This window comes from Ambystoma mexicanum, chromosome 10 (assembly GCF_040938575.1).
Source record: "Ambystoma mexicanum isolate Mex_15411 chromosome 10, UKY_AmexF1_1, whole genome shotgun sequence".
Taxonomy (NCBI): Eukaryota; Metazoa; Chordata; class Amphibia; order Caudata; family Ambystomatidae; genus Ambystoma; species Ambystoma mexicanum.
Genome location: NC_090932.1, coordinates 267,625,824 through 267,653,665, shown reverse-complemented (window position 1 = coordinate 267,653,665; position 27,842 = coordinate 267,625,824). Strand labels below are relative to the sequence as shown.

At 43.8% G+C, this 27,842-nt stretch overlaps 1 protein-coding gene across 3 annotated transcripts in view; it reads left to right on the top strand.

The window, feature by feature from the left end:
• The first annotated feature begins 1,353 nt into the window (after nucleotides 1–1,353).
• LOC138493162 (beta-galactoside alpha-2,6-sialyltransferase 1-like) overlaps nucleotides 1,354–27,842 on the top strand; it is a 648,815-nt gene continuing 622,326 nt past the window's right edge. For all 3 annotated transcript variants that reach the window (XM_069620349.1, XM_069620347.1, XM_069620348.1), the window contains exon 1: nucleotides 1,354–1,460. The gene's annotated coding sequence lies outside the window, so the exon portion shown is untranslated. The remainder of the gene's footprint in view (nucleotides 1,461–27,842) is intronic.

Sequence of the window (27,842 nt, the reverse complement as noted above, 5' to 3'; positions counted from 1 at the left end):
CCGAGTTGGGGGGAGGGACCCTCAGCATGGCTCGCTGGGGGGGCTCCAAATTGTGTGTTACGCCAGTGTGTCGAAGCTGCGTACATGGCCTTTAAAGGACTGCCTAGACTGTGGCTGGTGGATGTTAACAGCCACCTATGTCTCCCAATGAGGGGTGATTGCTATATCAATAATTAGAAGATAGGAATATTGGTAGTTTCATTTCAGACAACACACTAGTAAAGGATTACCATTGCTGATATAAGTCCTTTGTTTGGACATTGCAAAGTTTATCCTTTGCCTCTCTTTTTTTTAAAAGCAGAACTTTCTACCTCCACCGGGTGGAATATTCTCAAACCAATAATGACCACGTCCCTCGTCAGACCTTTACCCAGTGGTAACACCCCTTGGCTCTTGGTTAATGCCCACCCTTAGCCTGGGCCTTTAAGCAAGACTGAGGGCCGCTACCACGTGGTAATGCCCTCTGTATGTGTCCATGCTGCTTAATGACAATTGCATTTCCAGGATGTTATCATGATATAAAAGTTGCCGGACCATATTTTACATATAAATAATAGTTCCTCCCAATGTTGGATCTCATGTTTGTTAACTATAACACAACGACCACGTGAGTTTCTATATACTGTGTGTTCAATGGGATGGGGACTTTTACAGCTTCTATTTGATATGTGCGTCTTTCAGGCTATTATGTTGTTTTAAGCATAAATCATGTCACTGTTTTTTGGCAATTATGTGGTCTAAAACATCATTCAAGTCACTCTGTCTTCACTACTGTTTTACACCCACCTTTGCCCCTTTAAACTTCTAACTTCTGTCCAGTAGCAACATTTTAATACAATTAAATATGTGTAATTCTCTTGTACAAGGGTACCACACTATGAAGTGGTGGTTTCAAGCAGGACGGGTCAGGTGGAGGCTTCTCTCTTCATCCTGCGGTGAGAATAGGTGCTTGTCTTCTTTCCAATCTTCACTCGTGTACTTGATGGATAGCTTTGGCCGAAGAATGTCATTGTTTTCTGGCTGTGTTCCTCACTGGGCAATTAATGGGGATAGTCAGTAAAAGGGATGTCCTGACTGGACCGTCCATTCATGAATTCCATTGGCGATGGTGTTGCGCAGAAGTGTTAATCTGCAAGTGCCGCGCTCCTTTCTGTGCCCAGTGCACTTGCGAAACTGACAGTGACAACTGTTTTCTAACTGTATTTCACATTCGCTGTCTGCACAGCTGGGCGACAGGAAGCGACGGCAGGCGGTAGAGCTCGCAGCAGCTGCTTCACGCCCCATGCAGGCAGGTTCTTCTCTTCCCCTGAGAGGCACAATCCTGCTCGCCGCCCCCCCCCCCCCTGCCCTCCGTATGTTCGCGCCCCCGCCCGGTATACATTATATTAAAAAAAAAATTTGGACAGAAAGACAACGGGTCGGAATTTCACGTTTGCGTGACTGATATCACGAAGACTCTGGTAAGAGAAATGTATTTATCTTGTTAGTTCGTTTTTAGTTTCCCTTTCATCGAGTTTTTAGGGAACTTTTAATTCGGATAACAGTTGTCGCAATGCCTGTTGCTCTGTATTGCCTTGCGTTCGACAGCCGTGCAGGGGTGTTTACTAGGTTTGGAAAAGACCCAGGGCTACGGTGATGTCGGAACTGTGGGGACTGGGGGCTAGCTAGTCTTCTGGCTGTAGCTCCTGAGATTCTATCCGGGGCTACAACCAAAAGACCAGGAGCCACAGACCCCTTAGCCCTCCTGCCCCCCCCCCCCCCCCCCACTAGCAACGCCTCCCTCTGCCCCTCTGCAGCCGTGCCTGGTACAGAAATGTCCTCCATCTTACAGACATCCCAGATGCGGTGTAATGATCGGAACGCATCTCATTATCCTCACCTGCACTGCACTTCTGTTTTGTTGGGTCACCTGCATGCAATTTCAACTTTTGCAAAGAGGAGTGGGACGTTAAAAAATAAAACAAGGCCGAATCGGCATTACTTTTTACTTTTATGCTCTGTTTTGAAAAAAATTAAACTGCTCCTGCAAATTAAGCTGGGTAAACAGTGCTTATGAATGGATTCTTATGGAATCCACCTGCTCATTAGCAGTTGATAATGCCAGACAGATTCCATAGCAATCCATTTGTTATACGCCTGCATTAAAACCTCTGCGTGAAAATCTCAGGCAGCCATGAAATACTATGTTCTCCGAAGACCTAGGAGGAAAGCAGAACAGACAAGCAAACCTGCCTTTGTGCCCCTTCTATGGCCTGGAAGAGGATACATATGGTCTGGAGCGGTGAAGCAAGGTGAAAGCTCATATGGGCCATATAAAAAATGTAAATTGCATGCAGGGGACTGCCTGAGTTTGCAAGCATGTTCTCTGCGTTACCCTGCATGCAATTATCATCACTGGAGTCTCAAGCAGAGAGTGAAACTAAAGAGTAAAATAAGGTGAAATAGCCTTTACTGTTCAGTTGCATGATATGATATGATATTTTATTTATATCGCGCCCATACACAAGTGTTTCAGAGCGCGACGAGGCAAGGAAGTGGTACAAGGGAAGAGAAAACAACGATCTTACTAGGCCCAGTGACACTGAGAACGCGCAAGTGCAGGGGAGAGGGAAAGGGGAGAAGTGCAAGGGGGAGTGGAAAGTGCTGGACAAGTAATCAAAGCAACTGATAGTGCGGCCAGCAGGTGGCAAGTGCAACAATTAAGCACATACAACAGGCGTCTGATAAGTGCAGTTAAGGTGACTGCAGGGTTGCAGATACAGACCCAAGTGCAAGGGTTGCCAGGAGGCAGTGCAGTTATGCAGCTGGGTGGGCAGGCAACTGGGCCTGAATTAAGAGGGTAGCCAGGGGCCCAGTGCAAAAACACTCCAGTTTGAGTGATCTAAAACACTGCCTGCAAATACGCTTTTACGGTGTTTCATAATGTATTCCAATGGAACCCGCCTGCTCGTTAGCAGGTGCTAATGTGAGGAGCATTACATTGGAATCCATTGGTTTTACACCTGCATGAATAACACGTGTCATGGCATTTCCATCTTCTCAACTGAAAGGATCCCTTGTAAATATTAATTTAGGGGTTCAGCTCCACTGGAGGCTGCCTTTGTTCTGCTTCAAAGAGGACAATAAACGCAACCCTTGGTAACTTGCACCCCTTGATTCCTGCATGCACATTGGGGTTTTCTACTCAATCAAAGCACACGCTGGGGCTGTACACATGAGCATAACCGCTCCAGGAGACCTGTGGTCCAGGAGGAACGAGCTTACTTATGTTGGGAAATATGAGAAACAAAATAGAGAATTGTATTCCCATGCATAGTACTTACAATGTATTGATTTCTTGATCAGATACAGTACGTGCAGCCTGTCGAAACTGCTGGTGCCCCAGAACATTCCTGCAACCACTTTGAAGACACTGCACCAATGCATTCTGGTTGCTGACATATGGCAGAGGGTTACCCAGTTGGCGGCAAGGGGACCCCCCAGACATAACTTAGGACTGGGCCCCCGCATATCACCAGCTGTCTTGACCACAGTGATTGATTTTAGCCATATTGAAGTTTTTTTTAACTATGGCTTTTTAACAAGTGACAGCAGTGTGAAGTTATGATTTGTATATGTAAAGTGGGTGCCGGGCCACACACCTGAACAATGAGTGTACCCTTAGTAGTTCTGTTTAAAACCACAGAAATTTAAGGTGGACAGGTAGAATTAGTCACTAGACCTAGCCACTGAAGTCTTTTTGAAAAGAGAATACGTTTCTTGATTCTAGAAATCCTCAGGATGAGTCAGCCGCTAAATGCATGTCACCACCCACTCCTTAGTTATACAGGGTGCTTCTAGAAAGTATTTCTAAACACAAAAAAAAACTGTGAATCAACAAAAGATTTGGAAAGAAGTGCAATCATGTATTTTCAACACTTAATATAACAAAAAAGTGGAAAAAGAAAATTTCACATAGTACAAATGGTTGGGTACTTTTAAAGTGATCAACAGTATTGCAAACGAAATGTTAAAGAACATGCATATAACAAGAAAGAAAGACAATGCTTCGTAGTTAAATCACTAACAAAGTGGTATTCTTAAGAGGGGATTCAAATGCATGTGCAAAGTTCAACGCATCCATTGCATCATTGATCCCCACATGGATACTTTAGTTATCCTTGGTGTAGTAGAGTTATTCAATAAGAAAAGCAATGGATGCTGCAGTGTCATTAGATACAAGATATCCGATCTCTGCCTGCAGGGCCACACACCCACATATGTCATTTTAAAGTCACCCTAACTGGGTACTACTCTATGAGATTAGCGGCCTGATTCCCAGAAGCAATCCCATAGGAAAACGCTCTGTGAATTAGGTCCTTGGTGTACCTAGATTGCGTTGACAGCTCTCCTTGCTGTGGGCAGTGCAATGTGCCTAGTCAGACACCCGAGAGTCCAGATTCCACAAACTGCACTCGAGAGTGGTGCACATTTAGATGGTTGTGTTAAATTGCATGTCTGTGCTACTTTGCACCAGTGATCAGAGCCTTCGCGGTAGGCAGTCATACACGTTGCTTGTTGTTCGGTGAGTCCTATGTAGAGTACATGAAAAGTTGCCAGGGCACTTGGTGGGGTAGGGTGTATATACAGAAGGCAGCCTCCAGTGATGTGTGCTTGGAGCACTTGTTGTTTTGAATGTGCATTTTCACCCTGTGCAATTAATCACTGCCATGTGCCCCATTCCCCTCTGCAATAACACTGAAGAATGTTTGATGTTTTCTAGGGTGCCAACGTTTGGCTTTCACTGCCAGGGTAGAAACCCCTTCTCAAATATGATCAAGCAACAGACCAAAGCAAGCTAGTCTGCACCCTCCATGCAGGGCCTACAATGGTCCTTCCCTAATTGTTAATTTTAAATTGTAGCTCAAAATGGTGGGTATTACAGCACCGTACAGAAGAAACTGCAAAAAAATAATCATTGGATTTACAGGGCAGTTCCAACATTTCAGATACAAAGTGTGGTAGTGAAGATACTGATAATTAAGAAAAACAATCTTCGTATGACCTACCATAAGAGATGTTTTTGTCTGTAAAAAAACATTAACGCCCACCAATGGCAAATAGTAGAATGTGTGTCTGTAAATATAATGTTAATGTTAAAGTTATTTGTACCACCCACCGTCACCAACGGAGTAGTCCCGAGGCGCTCTGGCGGATCTGAAAAGGGACCAGGGTAGGAAGGTTAGTAGGATTGAGCGGGAGAAAGCCAAGAGAGCAGTGATGTGCTGTTGGCAGCCTCATTTCGGTTTGCACTGTTCGCTGAGCTTAGGTGTGCTTTTCGGTTGGGAGCCGTTGTGTGCTGTTCTGCAAAGCTATGTGTAGTATATTTTGTTGTTGCAGTGTAGTGAAGTGTGTGTGGTTTGTTGTGCATTAGAGGTATGGCTGCCTTTAGTTAGATTTTGAGATGTGTATGCAGAGGTGTGAGATTGTTTAGTGGGTTGGTTAGTAGCATCACTGTTTAGAAGTGACACATGGTAATCTTCACAATCCTGTCTAGATGTGGCGCATGCTAATCTTCACAATCCTGTCTAGATGTGGCGCAATGCTAATCTTTACAGGTCTATCTAGATGTGACGCAAGCTGACTTCACAAATCTGTCTAGATGCGACACAAGCTAATCTTTACAATCCTGTCTAGATGTGACACAAGCTAGTATTGCAATTCTGTCTAGATGTGACGCAATGCTAATCTACACAATTCTGTCTGAATGTGACGCAATGCTAATCTTCACAATTCTGTCTAGATGTGACGCAATGTTAATCTTTACAATTCTGTCTAGTTGTGACGCAATGTTAATCTTCACAATTCTGTTTAGATGTGACGCAAGCTTGTATTGCAATTCTGTTTAGATGTCACGCATGCTTATCTTCACAATTCTGTATAGATGAGACGCAAGCTAATCTTTATAATCCTGTATGGATGTGGTGCATGCTGACATCCACAATTCTGTCTAGATGTGATGCAAGCTAGTATTACAGTTCTGTCTGGATATGATGCAATGCTAATCTTCACAATTCTTCTAGATGTGATGCAACCTAGTATTAAAAAGTTCTGTCTAGATATTACGCAATGCTAATATTTACAATTCTGTCTAGATGTGATGCAAGCTAGTATTACAGTTCTGTCTAGATATTACGTAATGCTAATCTTCACAATTCTGTCTAGATGTGATGTGAACTAGAATTGCAGTTCTGTTTAGAAGTGATACAATGCTAATCTTCACAATTCTGTCTAATTGTGATGCTGGCTCACATATGCAATTTTATCTGGACAGAGTATAGCCTACCTAGTTGTGAGAAATTGCTCACTAATAGTTATCTTGATGTGAGAGTTGACTGGGCAACACAGTTCAAAACTCAATGAGTTTATGTGGGACGACAGTTGCAGAATGGAAGTGGGTACATGCACGTTACCTTCTATTTGGTGGTGGGGATAATAGGATAGGAGCGAGGTGGGACAGTTGTGTGGTTGCAGAGATAGCTGTGCCCTTGTTATGTTATGTTAAGTTATGTTATGTTGATTTGTACCGCGCACCAATACCACCCAAGGGCAGTCGCCAGGCGCTCACGTGGCTCTGCAAGAAAGAGGACATTGTTGGTTAGTGATCAAAGAATGATAGGATAGGTCCAGAACCAGGAGAAACTGGCATCTGGGTGTGTTGGCTTGCAGATGGTAGGTTGCGTTCACTGGCTTGTTGTATCGATATGGGGAAGGTCCAATGCCTTGGTCGTTTTCTGTGTGGCTCGTTGTCATGTTGGGGTGTGTATGTGTGCTTTATGGTCAGATTGGCAGGTGTTTAAGGTTGTGTGTACTGGCTTGTTGTGTCCGTATGGGTAAGGTCCAGTGCCAGGGTTAGTTTGTTGTAAGTGTTTGTCGCTTGTGTATAACCGTAACCATTCCCTATTGATGCAGAGAATTATTTAAATGCACAATCTTTAACCAGAGTTGGCAGACATTTAGGATTCTATTTTCTATCAGATCAAAATCAAGGCTGATGTAATTGCATTGTAAAAATCTATCCTTCTCATTACCCCATCGTTATGACAATAACTAACACAACACTAACTAACACAACACTATGTACTCAAGCAACCCAGCCCTATGTCCATTTTACAAAGCAGCGCATGTCCTAAGCAAAGGCCAGCAAAAGGTCATCAAAGATTCATGTGGACTCATGGTAGTTAGTCCTACTAGAATTGAGCCTAATCCTACCATGTTACCAAGAACTCCCCAAAGAGCCAGCCTGATCAGTAAGACTGCAGCTAGCAGCCAATAAAAAAGGCCAGAAGAAGTCACACCACATGTACTTTATAGAATAAACCTAAGTGTGCCTACACTGGGTGCTTCTTGTACATGACTGGCAGGAACTCGCCCATGGGCAGCATCTTGTTGAGTGCATCTGCAGCAATCAGCTTCTCAGCCTCTTGCAGGAGGATTGCCTACCCTACGGTCCAGTAGGAGTAATTTTACAGTGTGAACTCTATTACTGGTAATTTTATGATTATACCATCTCACTTCGAGAACTTTTCTGAACTTATAGTGAAATTCTACAATAAAAAGTGTATGTTTTTCAGTATTACCGGGAAAAGGGTCATCTAGGGCCTTCGTTCATCCCAAATAGGAATGTCCATCCCCACACAGAATTGCTGCTTTTTAAAGATAATTCCCAGTGCCCCTTAGCTCAAAGGATAACGGTTAGACCAGTTGAATGGTATACAAGTGTGACACTCGCTCTCACCCCTCCACCTGATGCGATACTAGTATGGCTTGAGGTAGGGGAGCTGCTTTGTCATATTCCCCTTAACCTGTAGATTGTGTAAAAATACTGAACATTGTGAAACTTTGAAACATCTTGTTTTACACTGCAAGGCCACACAATCTTATATAAGATTGTGGTTGGAAAGATTTGTGTACAACCCTAGTCTGGTGATTAGTGAGAACCCCTGGGCATGATTAATGAAGGGGACAATTATATCATTGATTGTTGCACTTATTAGGTTTCTTAAAATTATACACAATCTTTTCAATGAAGAATTTTAACATCAAATTGTAATTAAATTAAATGGATGTTTTATTGAACAGAAATGAAATGCTAAACGTATGTGAAATAGGTTGATTAATTGAATAACTGAATTTTATTATGTGTAGATGTTTCTAATTTGTCAAGTTTGTTTATTAATTATATCACAATCAAAAATATATAATGAATAGAAATATTGGCAACATAGAAACCTAATCAAGTGTTTTATAAAATGTGCTGTTATAGCAAAACAAATTAATGGGCAATGTAGCCAAGAAACAATATTTGTTCAAAGTTCAAAATATAAAGAAACACATGGACTTGTACCATAACAGGAATAAGAATTTGATTTTGATTAGATATATTGTATTGGATATTTGTAAGGCACCCACAAAACAAATGGTGTTTCAAGGGGCCACAAACAAAAAAAGGGGCCACAAACAAAAATGGGGGGAAAATGGAGAAAGATAGCAATAACGGTCCTACTAGGCCTTGTGACATTCGGATTGTGCGAGTGCAATAACAAGAAGTGCGACGGAGAGGGGTGGGGGAAGTGCCGATCTATGTAAAATGCGAAGTTCTAGGGTGGGAAGGGAAGTGCAGGGTAAAGGGGAGAGAGTGCAAGTGAAAGGGGTGGGTGGAAGAGGAGGGTAAAAGAGGCCCACTGGGAATAGGCGAGTGCAAATGGAAGGCCAGGAGGGCAAGTGCCAGGGATTGCACCCCCAAGGGGTGTGGGTCCACATGCTAAGTGTGAGGAGGGGATGGACTGGGCGGGGTAGCTGGTGCCCTGTAGAACTCAGAGGGAACCAGGCACCCAGTCACTGTGGCAAATGGGGGTCTTATCAGGGGTGGGGGAGAGGTAAGGAAGAAGAGAAAAGGAGGGTCTTGAGGAGCTTCCAGAATTTAAGGAGGTCCAGCTGAAGCCTTGGAGGGGCAGGGAGGCTCCTGCTGAGGAGAAATATATACCCCCCACTCTCTTCTTAGAGAAGCATCTGATCTGCAGAGAGTTGGAGCTAGAAGACTGAAGGGCTCTAGCAGGGAGGTATTTAGGGAGAGAGATTTGGATGTAGCAGGGTACCAGGCCCCAGAAAGCCTTGCGGATGATGAAAAGGGTCTTGAACTTGATCCTAGCAGTAACCGGGAGCCAGTGGAGAGATTTTAGGGCTATATAAATGTGGTCTCTGGTCTTGACGCCAAGGATAAATCTTGCAGTCCTATTCTGGATTAGTTGAAGGGGGTGAAAGGAGATTAAAGGAAGATTGAGGAAGAGGCTGTTGCAGTAGTCCAGCCTAGAGAGGAACAAAGCTCTGGAGATATTGGGCCTCATTACAAGTTTGCCAGTCCGGGAACTATGGTACCGGTAAGCTTGCCATCACTGTAGTTCCCGGACTGGCAAACTACGAGTTGTGCTCGCAGAGCGGCACCCGCAAGCACAGCATGTCGGAAGCATCAGCACCGTTCATAACGGTGCTGGTGCATCCGACTTCCCCATTCCCAGTGAGCCCTACGGTGCTGAAATGGGAATGGGGAAGCATTTTTCCCGGTGCCCAGGAATGGGCAAATACAGGGTCCGGCAACGCCGTAATGACCCGGTAATTGCCCATTTCTGGGCGCCGGAAAAAATAAAATACAGGCAGTATTACATGCACGGCTACTGCCAGCCTCGTAATGAGGCCCATTGAGTTTCTGGGGGAAGGTGAGGAAAGGGAGAATGCCTCTGAGGAGGTGCAGCTGATAGTGGGCCTTCTTGGCAAGGCCTGTGATGTGAAGAAAGAAGGAGAAAGAGGAGTCAAAGATGACACCAAGGTTTTTTGCCTCACAAGAGGCTAAGGACAGGGGATCCAAAGATGGCGGCCAATGGGTAGGAGGGAAGGAGAGAGCTGAGTCTCAGTGAGAAGAATCTCAGTCTTACGAGCAGTAAGGCAGAGATCATTGGCAGCACATGTATAGTATAAATATATTCTCTTTTTGATACAAAGCTTTGGTCAGTGTTTCCATGTTCGATAGTAATGTGATACCTATTGTGTAAACCCTGAATACTGCTCATCTCCCTCTTGAGATAAGTCTGACTGCTCAGCCACAGCTACCAACTAAATCTTTGTGGTACAGACTGATACCAAAGGGGATTTATTGCTCTCACCTGTAGTCCTAATCTGGTGTAGTGCTCCCTAAGGGAACTGCACTGGATTCCGCCTAACACTGGAAACGTGCTAGAAGGTTTCGCACTCTGACCCTACTGTTGTCTTGTCGGACCCCTGCTTTTGTATCAATCACAGAACTCCTGCAATGGTGCTTCGACTCTTTGGAGTAGTGGGACCAACTACTCTCAGCACCTCCTGCATACCCTTGAAAAGACCCTCTTCGGAAGTGTTCCTGGGCCATCCAGCGAACTGACCAGCTCGAATCCGGGGTATCGTATAGGAACGCTGCCATGCAAATTTGACACTCGAGTCTTTGGGAATAGCTGGGCCCTCTCCCACATTGTCCTAGCTCCTCTGGGTTACGATTTAAGAGAGTGTGCCACGCTGCAAGCATTTGCTGTCCCTGTGTCGGCCTGCTGTCGAGATGGTCATTGTAGGAGTCCTGCCTGCCTGCCCCCCTGTGCCCTTAGACGTGCTGCACTGGAACTGTCCTCTTTTCTTCACCGAGAGCTTAGAAAAGACTACTGTCTCACCACGGATGATCGTCCCACATCTGCTAAGACCCGAAGCAACATGTAATTGCCGGGGTTAAACCTACAAGCAACCTGGACTAGGCTGGCAAAGTTTCACCAGGACTGTGTCGAGGGTCGGTGAGTACTTTCATCACTTACCGGTGGCCACATGGCTAAGCCATTGTACTTCACACATGAGAATCCCTGAAAAGATACCCACCTTAGCTGGGCTAGCCTAAGCTCTGTAGCTATTCCTGAAACTCACAAGTCACTCTATCAGCAAGGGTAGACCCTCCTCAAATGATAGGACACAGTTCTTCATCACCTCAAGCCCCTTTCTGAACTGCTACAGCTGCCTATAGAGGACCCGCTTTCGCTTTTACACATGTCTGCGCGTTAACTCACTGCTGTTCTGTAAGGCTCCCCACTTCGTGGCGCTAGACTGCATAAGTTAGGCATCGACTCTGAAGAACTTCCTAATGCGATATTTGTGTTAATTTACCTCTTCTTTTTCAGATTGTGGTTGTGTTTTCCCCTTTTCTGCATCAGGCAAAACACATTTGTATATATGGTTAATAGTGTAAGGTGTGTGTGGTAACTGTTTATTATTACTGTGGTTTGTTCGTGTTTGGTTATAAGGCCTATATTTAGTGTATTTTTGATATACACTTTATCTAAGAGCATTCTGTGGAGTTTTACTGTGTGTGCTCATTGTGGCCTTCCAATCACTCTTACCACTCCTGAGACTTACTGACGCATCACGACTTTGGCGGTAACCCTTAAATGTGGTGGTAACGCTATTACCGCTGCATTTAAGGGTCCACCAAATCACGGGTTTGGCAGGATTTACCCCGAGCTCTGAGCTGGGGGTAAATCCGTCACTATTTTGCCAATTTCTGGCGCTATTACTGAGCTCCATTACTGCCGATGGTAGTAGCACTGAAAATTCCCCATTGGGCCCAATGGGGGATGGGGAATTCCTGAATGGGCCCAATGGGGAATGAGGAATTACTGTTCTGCCAAACCCATGATCCGGCACTAATAGCAACGGGGGGTTTGGCAGTAACGCTAATAGCCCCAGCGGTATCCCGGCAGTATTATCGCTGGGATACCGCCTAACTCGTGATGAGGCCCTTAGTCTTGACCGCCTGCCGAGCTACCGTAGATTGGTATGGTTTGTCCAGAAGGTTCCCCTGTTTCCACTAAACTAGGGTGGCCTCCTAAACTTTTGCACACCAGGTCAGAGTTCAGAAATCCATCTCAACAGTGATGTGTGAGATGCATCATGATGGTGTTTGGGGTCTCTCATTGGGGATGGATACTGGTTTGGTCAAGTGTATTGCTACCTGATCCCTATGGTTTAATTGTGTGTTGTATCTGGTGACAGCTCATGATCCTCTGCACATTGTGTACTGAAGCTTGAGTTCACTGTACGTTGAGTTCCTTTTTGGCCCACTGATGTTTAAGTGTTCTTTGACATTTGCTTTACAATGTGGATGAGCACACACTTCATTCACTGGTATGGGTATTTAGCATTGTGGGTGTTGAGGAAGGATGTGGCCTCAAGGTGTATGTGTGGGCGACACTCATTACTTGTGCATTGGATATTCGGTAGCTGTATCCCTCCCAAAGCACGGCCACCCACCCGCACACATCTGCAATCACCCACTACCTGCTGTCATAGCGTGCTGCACATCTGCCACTCAAATGTTGCAGATTGACATGATTGATTAATTTGTCTGGCTGCACACATTATCGGTTTGCTTGACTCGCACACTCTCTCACAGCCTTCACGCCAGTCAACCAAAAGCCTTTTTTACTTGTGTCACTTGCAGAGACTTTGCCACCCCTGCCTACCTACCTATCTACCTGCCTACCCACCTGTCTACCTTCCTTCCTTCCTTTGTGCAGGCTTCAGTGCACACATGCATTCAAATTGACTTGTCTGATAGCTTAGATGTGGGTCCTCCAAGGTGCTTTGAGGCAATTGCAATGGCACATAGGCACAATGATATCCCAGATTGCATTCCATTGCATTACTTTGTCACAAGTACATGGAGAGGTAAAAGTGTAGCTGGTGCTGCATTATGCTGCCCTATTGATGTGGAACTGAGAGTGATGTACCAGGAAGTCCTGTAAGGAGGTACGAACATGGATTCAACAGCAGTGCTTCTAGTGTTCATGTTAGAGGAGGATATGTGGCAGATGTACTTCATGTTAGAGGCAGGCCAGAGGAGTTGAGGTAGGTTGTTGTTCAACATTGGACTGGTAGGGGTGCAAACTAGCTGGTGACTTGAAGGTGTTGGGGCATTGGTCAGTGGGGGTGGTGGGAGGTGTGATGACTTGAGGGGGCAGCCTGGGGTAGTGATCTGAGGTAAGTGGGGGTGGTGGGAGGTGGGAGGTGTGATGACTTGAGGAGGCAGCCTGGGGTAGTGATCTGAGGTGAGTGGGGGTGGTGGGAGGTGTGAGGACTTGAGGGGGCAGCCTTGGGTAGTGGGCTGAGGTGAGTGGGGGTGGTGGGAGGTGTGAGGACTTGAGGGGCCAGCCTGGGGTTGTGGGCTGAGGTCAGTGGTGGTGGTGGTGGGAAGAGGGCGGACTAGCAGGAGATTGCCTGGGGTAGTGGTCTGAGGTGATTTGGGGTGGTGAGACGTGTGAGGACCTGTGAGACAGCCTGGGGTAGTGGTCCAAGTCCAGTGGGTTTGGTACAACGAGGGCGGATTAGCAGGGGCTGCCTGTAGTGGTGGGCCGAGTTGAGTGAGGGTGGTGGAAGGTGTGAGAACTTGAGGGGGCAGCCCAGGGTAGTGGGCTGAGGTGAGAGTGGTGGTGGAAGATGTTAGGACTTGAGGGGGCAGTCTGAGGTAGTGGGCTGAGGTCAGTGGGGATGGTGGGAGGAGGGCAGACTAGCAGGGGGCTGCCTGGGGTAGTAGTCCGAGGAGAGTGGGGGTGGTGGGAGATGTGAGGACTTGAGGGGGCTGCTATGACTTAGGGGTGGTACAAGGAGGGCAGATTAGCAGGGGCTGCCTGGGCTGGTGGGCCGAGTTGAGTGGGGGTGGTGGAAGGTGTGAGAACTTGAGGGGGCATTCTGGGGTATTGATCCGAGGTGAGTGGGGGTGTTGGGAGGTGTGAAGACTTGAGGGGGCAGCCCAGGGTAATGGGCCGAGGTGAGAGGGGTGGTGGAAAGTGTTAGGACTTTAGGGGGCAGTCTGAGGGGATGGTCTGAGGTCAGTGGGGATGGTGGGAGGAGGGCAGACTAGGAGGAGGCTGCCTGGGGTAGTAGTCTGAGGTGACTGGGGGTGGTGGGAGGTGTGAGGACTTCAGGGGGCTGCTATGACTTAGGGGTATAGGGCTGCAGTTTAGGTGCCTTGAACTTAGGGGTGACAGTGTGCAGTTTCACTGGGGTGCTGCTTTCAGTTATGGGGGCTAGCCTGCAGTTTCTGCGGGGTGCTGTCTTGCGTTCTAGGGGACGGTCCTCAGTTTCACCAGGTTGCTGCTTTCAGTTACGGGGTAAGGTCCACAATTTTTCTGGGGTGCTGGCTTTCATTGCAGGTGAGGGTTTGCAGTTTCACTGGGGGGCTGGCTTGCATTGCAGAGGTTGGTTTGCAGTTTTTCCGGGGTGCTGCTTTCAGTTCTGGGGGACGATCAGCCGTTTTGCCAGGGTTCTGGCTTGCATTACGGGTGATGGTCTGCAGTTTCGCCGGGTGTGCTGGATGGTGGTTGTTCTAGTTGGTGCTAGTTTTTGTTTGCATGGGGGGGACATACTGTGGGCGTTTCAGGCACAGATCATTGTTGTTTGCGCTGCGGGTTGCTTTGCACTTTAGAATAGGTGAATTAGCGAACTGCGCTAAACTTTTCGCACATGCAAATAGCCACAATGTTATTTGTGGTGCAAAGTAGTTTGCGTAGACTTAGCACTTTTTATTTGGATTGGGCCAGAAAGTCTTGTCTCACAACAATGTTTGCAGTGCATGTTGGCTTATTTTATTTATTTATTTATTTTTTTATTTTAATTGTAACAATTAGTTTATATATAAACTTCAATTACAATAAAAAGCAGTTCCAACTTTCACACAAACGCACAAGAAAACAGTCACAAAAACGAGAGCACTCTTGACATTAACATGAATGCACATATAGAAACCCAATTCCTGATTAAGACAGTTCCTCTCTCAGATTGGTTTCCAAAAAATCACATAATGCACATGTGAGAGGTACGTTGTTTCCAGACAGAATCCAATACCACCATTTGTCGATGTCTTCATCTACCGGAGCAAAGGGTTCGAGGTGGCGATTTCTTGACTGCGTTAAATTTTGACATTCTGTGATCAAGTGTTTCACTGATTCAACTGATTGTTCACAGAATTTACAGAGATTATTATCGATGTTAGGGGCTCTTCGCTTCCATTGAATTTCCTTAGTTGTGTAAGCATTTAAACGCTGTCTCGTGAATTGGTTGCAATGTTTTCTTGAAGGAAACTTTTTAAGGTATCTTAGCAGATGATCTAAACAATTAGATTGAGGCCCCAAATCAATCGATGAAGACAGAAGGTTTCTTTGTTCTAAGTTTTGTATCCAGTTCCATTTTCTTAGTTTCTGTTTGGCGATTTGGGGCATTGCTGGGCATTGCTATAAGTGTTTCCCACTTTAAATCTGTAAATTCTAGGATCATTTTTAATCTGGTAAACCAATTTTGCAGGATGCCGCGATATTGCTTTTGGCTCTGCGTTGAGAACATTTGGTATGCCGGAGCCAAAACCGATAGCGACATCTTCCGTAGAATAGCCAGCGATTTCCAAACAACTGTGTTGTACATGGATTCGATTCCCAGTTCGTATCTTATGGAAATCATTGAGACGCCTTTTGGAAGCTTGAGGATACGTCTCCAAAACAAACCTTCAAGGGTTGACCACAGATGATGGTCTAGATTCCAGCCAGCCTCGGCTCCGAAAGTTATCGACGGGATCACTTTTTGAATATAAAAAGTTAATACAGGTTGTAGAGTGCACTTCCCGTATTCGGCATGAAGCTTAGCCCCTTGCAGTGAAAAGGTCAACATACGTTGTTTAAGATCAGACATCCATTCGTGCTCTCTAATTGAGTATTGAATAGGATGCCTAGATATCGAACAGCTGGTACGTGTTGTATCTGTACTTCTGCAAGTTTCCATCTGAGGTTTTTGGCTAATCTTTTTGAGGTGTTTCCAATTGACATTATCTTTGTCTTCTCCATGTTGATTTGCAGAGAGTTATCACTTAAATACTTTTTTAAAGCCAATAGAAGTCTCTGAAGGCCAATTGGTGTTGAGTCCATTAAGACATCGTCCGCATATATTGTCCAACTGATACTATGATAGTTGATCTTTGGAGGAAAACATTGCGTCTGAGAAAAAGCTTCAGAAACATCTGATATAAATAATTTGAAAAGAAGGGCAGCCAGGGGGCATCCCTGTTTAACTCCATTGTTGGTAATTATTTTCTCAGTGAGCTCACCAGTTTCGTTAATTTGCACTCTGATCGAAGTGTCTTTATGAAGGGCCATTATTGGCTGCAATAATTCAAGCGGACACAACCAGCTCTTCAATTTTTCCCACAATTTTAATCGGTCAAGTGAATTGAAAGCTTGTTTCATGTCAATGAAGGCGATAAACAGATTTTTGCCTTGTTGCTGGGCTTCAAGTTTCAATAGATTCAATATAGTCAGGTTCACTTCCGTTCCAACACCCTTAGTGAAGCCTGTCTGACGTATATCGAAATGGCCTGAGACAATAGCCCACTTTGACAGCTTCTGCTGTAAAAAGTACGCAAAAATCTTGCCCACAATGTCCAATAGGGCAAATGGACTGTATTTCACCGGGGCATCTCGGCTGCCTTTTTTTAAAAATGGAACTATGATGGCAGAGTTCCAAGAGTTGGGAATCGACTTTGCGATAGCTATCACTCGAAACAGATGATAAATGAAGGTTGTCCAATGCTCATTATTTGCCTTGAGTAAGACGTTGGTTAGGCCGTCAGGTCCAGCTGCTCGAGAGTTTTTTAGATTTTTAATTGCTGTTGATATGTCCTCTCTCGATTCAATTACATTCCAGGAATGGACGGCTACGGGAATTTCCTCACTCTTCTGGTTTACAATAATTCCAAAGACCTTAGCAAAGTGTTGTACCCAACTGGCCTTAGAAATACCATGATGGGTCTTTGCATTCTGGAATATGGCTTTGTTGTTTATGATATTCCATAATTCCTTTGTCTGATGACAAATAATTAGCTTTAGAATTCGCTCTCCTCACTCTTGGTCTCTCATAGTTGTAAAATATTTCAACCAGTTACGGTATTTCGCCTTCAGATGTTTCATTTGCGTCGATTTATATGGGTCTGAACCTTTTTTTAATTTTCTCATGTCACGTTGCAATTGTTTTTTTTTTGGGACACCAGTGCACTAAATTCATATTTTTTATGTATGTGCTACTGTTTGGTTGATTGAACTTTGTTTGAAAGTCTGTCAACAAAGCAGTGTAATTTAATTTGTTGAGTGGTGCCACATCTTCTGAGGACATCATGTCGTTTAATCTCTTCATTTGATTATTGTTTATTTTTAGTCGGTTTCCTCGTTGGTTTACCTCAACTGGCTGAGTGAATCGATCTTCCTTTGTTGATGAAGACGCCTTTAAAGCTAGTTCGAGAAGATTGTGATCGCTAAGTGTTGATTTCAGAATCTTCAGCTGTACGATCTCATTTGACATAGTATTTGATGTCCAAAAGTAGTCGATGATTTTTTCACTGCCATCACGTTGCCATGTATAGTTCGGAGGACAATCACCTTTTGTTGGACCGTTTAACATATGACAGTTCCTGGCAATCATTGCTGACTGAAATTGATAACCTCTACAGGTAGTGAGTGCTTGATACATGTGTTTTATCATGGTCCTGTGGTCATCGAACCACGAGAAATTTAGATCGCCACACACTATCACTTGTAGCTCAGACAGCAGTTCCATACTGTCATCGATCAATTTTGTTATCGATAGTATAAAGTGACGTGATGAGATCATCGCTGTGTTCTAGTAAGTATTAATCAGCAGTAAATACTTAAGTGTTGCACTGGGTCCACATTTGTTTTGGAGAATTGTTCCCTGCACAAACAGATTTGGAGAGAAAGAATGCAAAATCTCCCATCCGGAGGCATTGTTTATCATGGTCAGTAGCCCAGAGAACAGTCGACCAAACTGATTTTTTCCGGCCGGATTCAAAACAATAGAATACCCATCTCTGGAAAGTACTCCCCGCAGCCATGTCTCCCAGAGACATACTGCAAGATTGTTTTCTAGTGAAACTTCCAAATTCTGGAACAAATGCCGAAAACCTCTAGTGTTCCATGATAGTAGCACAGTCACATCTTCCTTAATGGTTTGCGATAGCTAAGCTCTGTTGGAAAAATTTTGTGAAACAGATTTAAGAGAGGCTTTTTGATATCCAACTGTTCCTTCCTTTATGTTAAATTGTTTCCTTAGAGCTTCTCGTCTCTGTTCGTGAGTTTGCTCTCGGTCATGTGGCACTGCTTTTACACTTCCTTCTCTTCGTTGTTTGGCATCTAATGTCAAATCAAAGCCGTACGACAGCAGTTCGTCTTTTGCTGCAAGTAAGGCATTTTCGACAGCCTGAGAGTTGATGTGCAAGTAAACCATATCCAGAGAGTCCTCAGTGATATATTCCACAATGGCTATATCATTGGATGTTATCGTTCTTAGAGATGGAAAATTGTGTAGCAACCGCATCACCTTTCTGCGATTTAGATTAACTTTGTTTGCGTCAGAGAAAATATTCTCAAGTCTGATTTTCCAAAGCTTTTGTTTTGGTGCCGATTTTGAAGGCGTAGTTTCTTTTGAGTTTGTTAGTTCTTGCTTTTTCAATTGAGCCGCCGTCATCTTAGGATTTAACTTTGTTGAGATCAATCTTGTTTGATGGGCACCATCTTCATCCATCGTCTGTTTCTGACTTTGTGAGGTCTCACAAGAGGGATTAGACTTTGCACTCATTGCTGGCTTGTTAGTATCACTGGCTTTGGCTTTATTTGTTTGGTGAGTTTTCCTCGAGCCTGCAGAGATCTTTATGCCGGGACGAGCGTTTTTGTCCACCTGTACTGGCTGCTCCAGTTCCTCAGATCTAACTGAGTATGTGGAAAGATCACATAAGTCAGTAACACTTAAATCTGTCATATTTGAACCAGAGTCAGATTCAATTCTTTGCCTTTTATTAGGATTTGGTTTTTCCACCACATTTGGTTTCAGAATTTCTTTCAACGCTGATTTTCTAGGTGGCACACTTTCTGGCTCAGCCTGTTGAGCGTTCAATGCGTTTCGCGAGAAGAGACCAAGCTTTTGAGGCGTCGAAAGATTCCTCACAAACTGTTTGGTTTGCGTTCGAGCTTTGCTCGTATTTGTGTTCCTCTTATTCAGTAATTGTTTATTAACAGGGGCTGTTGTAGATTTTGCACACAGTTTGGCTGGAACCGTGGTAATGATCGCTTTTGCAGCCCCAGTAAAGATACCAAAGGTGTTGACATTTCCTTTAGAAGGAGGTACAGTAGCTTCATTTATGTTTTGATTTTTCTCCTAAACAACCACTGGCGAAATGGTGTTTCGCTGGTGGCACATCTGATCTGGGTTGTGCTTTACTTGGATTATTACATTCTGACTGATCTTCTATTGTAGGTACAACTTGTGGGTCAGATGTCACAGTGACCACGTTGTTCGCTTCAGCGGTTTGAGGTGTATCAAGACTCTGATCGGGGGCAGTGGTACACGTAGCGGTGTTGTTTTTTTCGCGTGGAATTACGTTTTTCCTTGTATTTGTTCTTTCTGCAAGGTTGTAGAAATCTCTCATTTTGGGGACCATCACTGACCGCTGTGTTCATTGGTATAGAGTGCCGACACCACTTCATTATTTCCACAATTGCCTCCATTTCTTCATTTTTGTCCGTATGGTCTTTCATTGCAAGATCTCCTAGCTGATTTTGCCATTGAAAGGAGATCTCAGCTTCACGTTCAACTCTAGTCAATAGATGAGTATTATTGTCTTCCAGTGACAAGACTTTATTTATTAGATTGTGCATCAAGGCGTTCTGGTCTTTTACAGTCTCATTTAGATTCTCGTAAAGTTTGATGAATGGGATCAAGGCTAGAGATGTGGCCGCTAGAACATTGTTATGAATCTGTATCCCAGCTGCCACCGATAAGTTCTCTTTGTTGTGAGTGTCTGACTCGGACTCTAGGATAGACGGTTCGTCCTGTTTGCTTGAGCGCCATTCATTTCTTGGGAATTGATGAGCTGTTTTTGTGTTACAATGAAATCGCAAGTGTTCAGTCTGCTCCTTTGAGGAGCTCAAATATATATTTCATGTCGAGATAATGCCCGTATGTTGTGGGCTCTGTACATCCTATTGATGCAGTGTGCTCGTCCATGATTTAAGCGTGACGTTTTTTGAATTATGGACGGACTTCACTCCATTCTCACTGTTGCTAGTCAGCTTTTCTTTTGCAATTGATGTACTTTGCGGAGCCATAGAAAGACTGTTGATTAGTTTGTTTTTTACAGATTGATAGTCAGCTGCCAACTGCTCCGTCAGCCACGCTTCCCGTCCAGCCAGACCCACTCCCATATGTTTTTATGGCTATTAGTTGGACGGGAGGGCATGTGAGACTGGAGTACAAGAGTCTCCAATGGACGTACTGTATCTCTACTTTGCACGTCTATCACAATTTCAGATGCCATGTTCCCAACAGCAACTCCTCTAGCTGAAGAGTCGTGTTTTGTTTCACTATTTATTGGCGGAACAAAGGAAAAGTTTGTCAGATTTCCTGACCCATTTGGTAATTTTAAGGCTAAGAGTTCTGTGTCTGTTACATCAAACAGGGATAGAAAAGACACAGTGTCAATTTCTACCAACACAGTTGACTCTAGTATCTGAAGTCCATTATTCACATTGGAGACTGTAAGTGAATTTGATTGGGGTAGCACTATATTCAGTTTCGCCGCCTTTAAAATGTCATTAGAAGCATTAGACGGCTCGTTCGAGTTAGAGATCTGTGTCGAACATTCAGACGTCACAGCTTGTTCGACTACTTCAATTTCATCGCAACATATGTCAGCCAACGACTGATTGGCAATATCCAAGACAACAAATGTGTCAGCTCCTTCATTAAACTTTGACACGTTGATTTCAGCTGCGCTTCACCCGATTACAAGTACTATATACCAAGGCACAGGCATCGTTATTCGGGCACCCACTAGATCCTTCTGAATTTTGTATATTGAAGCACTGGGTGCAAAATCTGCACTCGCCACTAGACATTAGGCCTCATTACAAATCAGGCGGTCCAGAAATAACGGTGGCGGTAAACCCGCCGCCACCGTTGTTTCTAGACCGCCTGACAGGTTTGACCTGGCGGGTTTGACCTGGCGGGTTTAACACCGCCCGCCTGCAGGCAGACGAGGAAACACCGGCAGCATTACGAGATGCTGCCGGTGTTTCCATGATCCCCATTCCCATTGAGTCCCATAGGACTCAATGGGAATGGGGATTAACACCATTCCGCCTCCGTGATGCCCGGAAAACCAGTGTTGTAATGCCCCGGTAATTCTAGGAATCACGGAGGCGGAATGGTAATACGAGTCCAGCGGTAACCAGGCGGTTTTACCACCTCGGTTACCGCCTGACTCGTAATGAGGCCCAATGCCTAGTGATATATTGCACTTGGCGAGTAAGAAATGGTTTGCTGTGTTTATGTATGGAATGAGGTAGCAAGTGACATTTTATGGCTGACTAGTAGCTTGCAACTTGATGTTCAAGCAAATTCAAGTGTTTGAAATGTGCTTAAAATGCTTTTTGGCATTAGTGCAAATCTAAAGAAAACAGATTGCTTTAAAATTAATGTTTCTCATACCAGTAAAAATAAAACTCCTCTGATGGATGGATAGTACTCACATACCAATATCTCGGAATCCCAAAAGCCTTCACATCCTGACTCGCACTAAAGTGGCACCACCGCCCTACCTTGGTGCTATGAAGTACTTAACTCTGCATGCTGGCCCTCTATAAAACACCAACATAACTAAATAAAAAAAGTGAATAAGGAATCAACAATTAATCACTTTCAACTTTCCTCGCCAATATAAGGAGGCATTTAATTCGTCAAATAACTGTTGAGAGGTGTGTTGGGGAGTACATACGACGCAAGGCAGGGCCATAATTAGCGCATCTCCATTCATGAAGAACTCCCTATATTGGCCCAATGCACACCTGCAACAGTGCGGTTGTAAGCAATGTCCCTGATGAGCAGTAAGCCATAAAATGCAGATCATACATATGAGTATACACACCCATTCCTAACAAGAATAGCAAAACTTAACACTAACCAGGGAAGAATGAATGAAAATAGGCTTTTACATTAATTAACTAAATCAATCAATCAATCAATCTAAATGACACATGAGTGGGCCTTGAGACAAACTCAGCCATCCCTGAAGCTTAAAAGATAATTGTGAATCATGAATTAGCAGGAAATATCAGCCAGGCATTTACAAAGAACACACACATACTAAGCAGTAACCCCCAATAGCAGAGATGAATGCCACGCAATGATTGGACAAGACATGTGGGCGAACACATTTCCAAGACCTGATTTTCGACATTTCATGTACAGGTAACAAAGAAGTAACTGACCCTTGAGCTCAGAGACAGATGTTGCATACAGACTGGTTACAAAACATCAGCCCTGCTGAGTTGCCAAGCCTGAGTACAAAAAATAGATATAACAAATTATGTTCCTAGCTAGGACATTAAAATGTAGCAGCATGATGGTCACAAATTGGTGAAATGAAATAATGAGCAGTGAGAAACATGTGTGTTAAGGAAGTACGATCAAGGAGCCACACTGCATCCTGCAGGGAAATCCCTTGCTGAAAGAGATCCAACCACCAAGTCTGCAGCTGTATAAAGCACCATTGCAACTAGAAAAGAATCAAGTAAGTATTGACAATCGTTCATGGAGATCTATGAACAACCTTAACGAAGTACCATTCTGCCCAGTAATGCATTTGTAGTATTTTGATTTACACACATACACATATTTCATGAATGTCCACAGACATCTAAGGCCCCAGTTCGTAAATTCAAAGACAGTGGCAATGGGGTCATGCACAAGTCATGAGAAAAGGAAATGTTAGATGGAAGTGAGTAATGTTTCCAATGAGGAGGTGCAATGTTAACTGTCGGTTGATCAGTTCATAATGGTTGAATGGTAAATTGGTGCCAACCAATGATGTCTTTGGGAAAGGATGCAAAGTTATCATGTTTGCAGCCACACTGTCACATCTCACATAGGGTTTGGTTAAAACTCATCAACTCTCTCATCCCAAGGGTACTCGACATGGAATAGCCAATCAACCGTTAAGCTTATATGATACAAGTTGGAAAAGTTAACATCCAATCAGCATTATGGGAAAGAAGATGATCTCAGTAGTAGTTAATGAATACATCGAAATCATAGGCTGGTCACGAGGGACATGATGAGCCAATAGAGCTAGGCATTGTATAGATTCACCTATAGTGTAATTGACATTGCCCATTCACAGGCTGGGGATTTGTGAATGATCTCTTACATTTGTGTTCACGTCACCTTTCATTCTTCTTATAAATGCAGCCATTTTATGAGGCCGCTTTGATGAATCCTACGGACTCCTCACTAAAGTCTCCTCTCACATGGCCAGGGAAAGGCAGATGCTTTCTGATCCTGACCTTGGGGGTGGTGTTTTGCAATGTCATCACCCGGGGGACAATGGGGCCAGGAAAATGAGAGGATTCCGTGGGGGGTGGGGGATGGGGGGTGAGACACAGTATTTATCTTCCTTTAAGGAAGACATTTCCTCCATAGCAAAATCTGTAATGGCTTGTTATGACAATCTTTTTGTTCCACAAACTAAACATCTCAATGTGGGTCAAAACAATCATAAATCCTTAGGCATTGGAAGAAATGAAACCCATTCCAAAACCCTGAAGTCTTATAGAGCCAAAAACAACTCTAAAACTCAAAGCTACAGTGAAAGGAAATCTGTGAATAATAATGAATTAAAATACAGAGAACATTATTCCTCTTTACAATTAAATCTGGTGACTGATCCTTATAATATTTCTATAAAGAATATTATGGGGAACAGAAAGTCATTTAAGAAGGAAGGAAAAACAAGTAAGAAAATCGAACTTTGCCATTAGGGACATCAAGTCCCTAAGTACTGGGATGAAGACGATGGCTGAGGAGGCACCATGTCACAGGAGTGGTCAGATTGTTAATTCAAATGACCCACATCTGAGGGAGTATGGGAGGTTTAAAACGCCCCCTCAGGTGCCCCTGCATATTTGATGTAACATTTTTTAAATTTCTTTTATTTTTATTTATTTAGTGCTTCTTTGATACAAAGTTCTTTAAATAGCACACATTTAGATACATTATTATTATTACCCAATCGAAATTGGTAGCAGAGATACAGTCTTTTCTCTGCATTCCTATAGGTGTCAGCCATCATATAGTGAAGTGCCCAGATGGAGTCTAGCGTACTGTTACCACCTTGAAAACCTGTGTTTTTCCAACGCAAGAGGTTAATCTTCTGTATCCACTATTTCCCTTTTTTAAGGGCCCTAGATTCCTTTAGTGTTCTGATCACCCTCAAGATGTCTTCTAGATCAAACAGCAACTCACTTAATAGATGTTCCTCAGGGAACCCAATATTCACAGACTCACTGTCTCCAATTCCTTGATATGTTTCACCCATTCAGATTCAGGGATCGGATTGACATCAATAGCAACGCCTTCAGAAAGGTGCAGTCCATAAAGTATCCAAAATGTCTTGCTATTGTGTGTTTTAAGCATTCCAAATATCAGAAAACAGTTTGTGTTATTCACGTCATGGTTATAAGATCATAACCAGTACTTATATTTCGGGTGTAAACAAGCACTACGCTTATGCTTTTCAGCCATGCACATAGAACTTGTTCTGCTTATGTGACACAAATTATTCTGCAGACATTTCTTCCTTCTATCAATTATAATATGAAAGCCATTAGTATGTACCTTGGCACTAGTACGCACCACTATAGTCTTCCGCAAGTGCGTCAGTATTTCATCTAGTTTTCTAAGTATCTCCATACTATTTTCAGAGGCCAATGCATCCCCCGATTCAAAACACGAGCTCACCAATACATCAAACCTTTTTACATTCCTCTCAGACCTCTGTATCCAATTACCTTGAAAGTTGACACTTATACCACTAATGGGAACAGGGGCAGGCTTCTTTTTTTTCATTCATGGTCACCCAAAGCCTATGAAGGTCACTAGAAACAGTGTACTCTGTGGAAAATCCCTTAATATGATTTTTCATTTGTGGGTTAGTAAAAACATAATACATGAAGAGTATTTCCCATTTGTCCAGGTGTCAACTACAGTATCATCATACGTAAGCAAGGGGTCAAGGTAATTCATATCATAATCCCTAAAATAGTAACCATCTGCAAACATTCTCTATCTGTGAGCTACCCCCAACATTAGGTGTACAATGGTTCAATGACTTTTATGAGGTAGGTCAGATTGGCCTTCAGGGTATTCACAAGAGGTATTACCAGTAGGTGGCAATGTGCCATGCCACAGTACGAATTAAAGTCACCGGCCACCATGATACCAGATTTAGAGTATAAAGCTATCCACTCATCCAGAATGTGCTCCAGATGAGCTGGTAGTACATGCGTACATATGCCCCTTGGACGGTCATACATTGTCACAATCCTATCTATCTATCTATCTATCTATCTATCTATCTATCTATCTATCTATCTATCTATCTATCTATCTATCTATCTATCTATATAATTTTTTATATAGCACCACTAACCCAAAGGCCTCAGGGCAGTAATACATGGTCACAATGAGGGTCTCCTGAAGTGGTACCTGCTCCCAAATCAACATCCCAGATAATATAAAGGGGGATTTAATACCAACATCAAATTCTTGGATGGAGTGGCCAGATTTTGCTTCTATGCATAATCCACCAGTAGGGCGACCCCTCCCAGCATATACCGAATGATTACCAATTGTCTTATACCCATCAATATATAGGTTATTACGAAGCCATATTTCCTGGAATACAAAAACATCACATGAGTTTATCGTTTTCCGACCCTCAACGCTCAAAAAGGAGACGTGGCCTCTCGTATTCCAGGAGAGTACAAGAAATGTTTTGTTTACACATTCAATTCAATTAGTCTGCGACAATAAAGATTTTGGACCCAGTGTACTAGATCTTCTCGACAGTCCATAGAGGCAGTTCGGTTAGTAGGCACACTCAGCAGTCTAATCTTTCTGAAGTATATGCCAGCGATGACTGAGCTTCCTACAACTCCATGCGCTGGCTTGCGCTTCTGGGCTTTAAGTTTTTTACACACAATGATGTCAAATCCAAGCTTTAACAATGGAGCTGCATGTTTCACAATCAGTTGGACGACTGTAGGGGAGACAATCTAAACTATCGCCCAATATGTCTTACTGTGTAAGTCTCGTAGATCTACCAACACCATGTCAGATGTTGTTATTGGTGCCAGCTGTGCCACATGTTAGAATAGATCAAGCAGTTTACCACGGTTTAGGAAGGGACAATCCGCTGTGGCAAGCATTCCTACAATTTTCAGTTTTCCCCATATTGTTTGTAGTACATTCTGACTGGTGCAAATCCCTTTTCTGCAGCTCAGCCTTGTCCAGTTGTGATGTCACATGACACTCAACGGGCATACCCAACTGCAGTTAACCATAGCAGAGCCTCTCTAGAAGTGATGCTAGTTTCATGCTGTGTTTCTGCAATGTTGCTGCCCAGATTCAATGTCATTGCAGATGTAACCACTGTTGTTCCCTCCATTGGTTACCAGCAGGTCAGTTGTGCCCGCCCCCAGCATTGGACGGTGAAGCCATTTATTCATTGGGCATTTGAGACAAACGCTGTGGACATGTGGAAACAAATTCGTATTTGGAGTGTGAATCAATGCAGACCATGTCGTCAGAACCCGACTCGGCCAGTGCACCTACATTTTTCCAGGGCTTTTTATTCCCTCCTCCTTTTTCCCTACCATTTTAGCCTTTCTCTTCCTCAGCTACTTCTTGTTGTTACGCTTACGACAGGCTCTTTTCAGGGAACCATATAACTCATCACCACTATCAGTGGCATTCCTCTGCCGTACTCATCTCCGTGTTGAGCTGAGTCTTCTCACTCACATTACTCTCATACAAGGTCACTGCCCCCTCTCGAGCGGCGCACTCATTATGGACACAGCGGAAGTTGGCATGGCTACACTGAAGGAAGTTCAATGGAACTCATAACATGACTTGCTGCTGTTAGTCAAAATAACATCCACAATGTTTACAATTGCAGCCTTCATGACCCGTTGCTCCTTCATAAGACTTGAACAGAGACCAAACACAGTACCCAGAGTGGTCGCTACTGCGTCCAAACTTCCAACATAGCATTCTGTTTCCATGGAGGAAAGCAAAGTGCTCTTTAACACTGTAGACTCATGACCCTCAGTTGCTAGCCAGCTCATCTGCAATATGTGTGAGGTTAAGGCAAAATTAGTTCCTATGATGCTGTCATATGAATTGGGCTCAGGTCTGAGGATGCTCCCAAGGGATTTCCTTTGCAGAGGTTAAGCAGGGAATTATTAGCCACTGGGGGAAAGACGCTTCAAGATTAGATGGGACCAAATACCCATTTTCCACCCTCCTCAGCACCCCCAGTAATTGTTTCTTTTGTATTAGTCATAGTAAAGAAACCTGTAATCTTCGGCTGTGCTACCTCATATTGTCCCCCCTTTTCCTTTTCTGTAAAGTGTGTCAATGCAACAGACATTTTAGAGCCATTAGAAATGTGTCTGTGTTTCCTTTACCCTGGGCCATGCAGTTTACTATGTAGATGGTTGGTGTGTACCTCTACAGGCATGATCATTTAGTAAGGACACAGTCACTATATTCAGATTGTTCAAGTAAAGTCTGGAGCAAAATCTTACCGCTGTTAGTATACGTGGAGTGTGGGGGTTTCACCACTCACC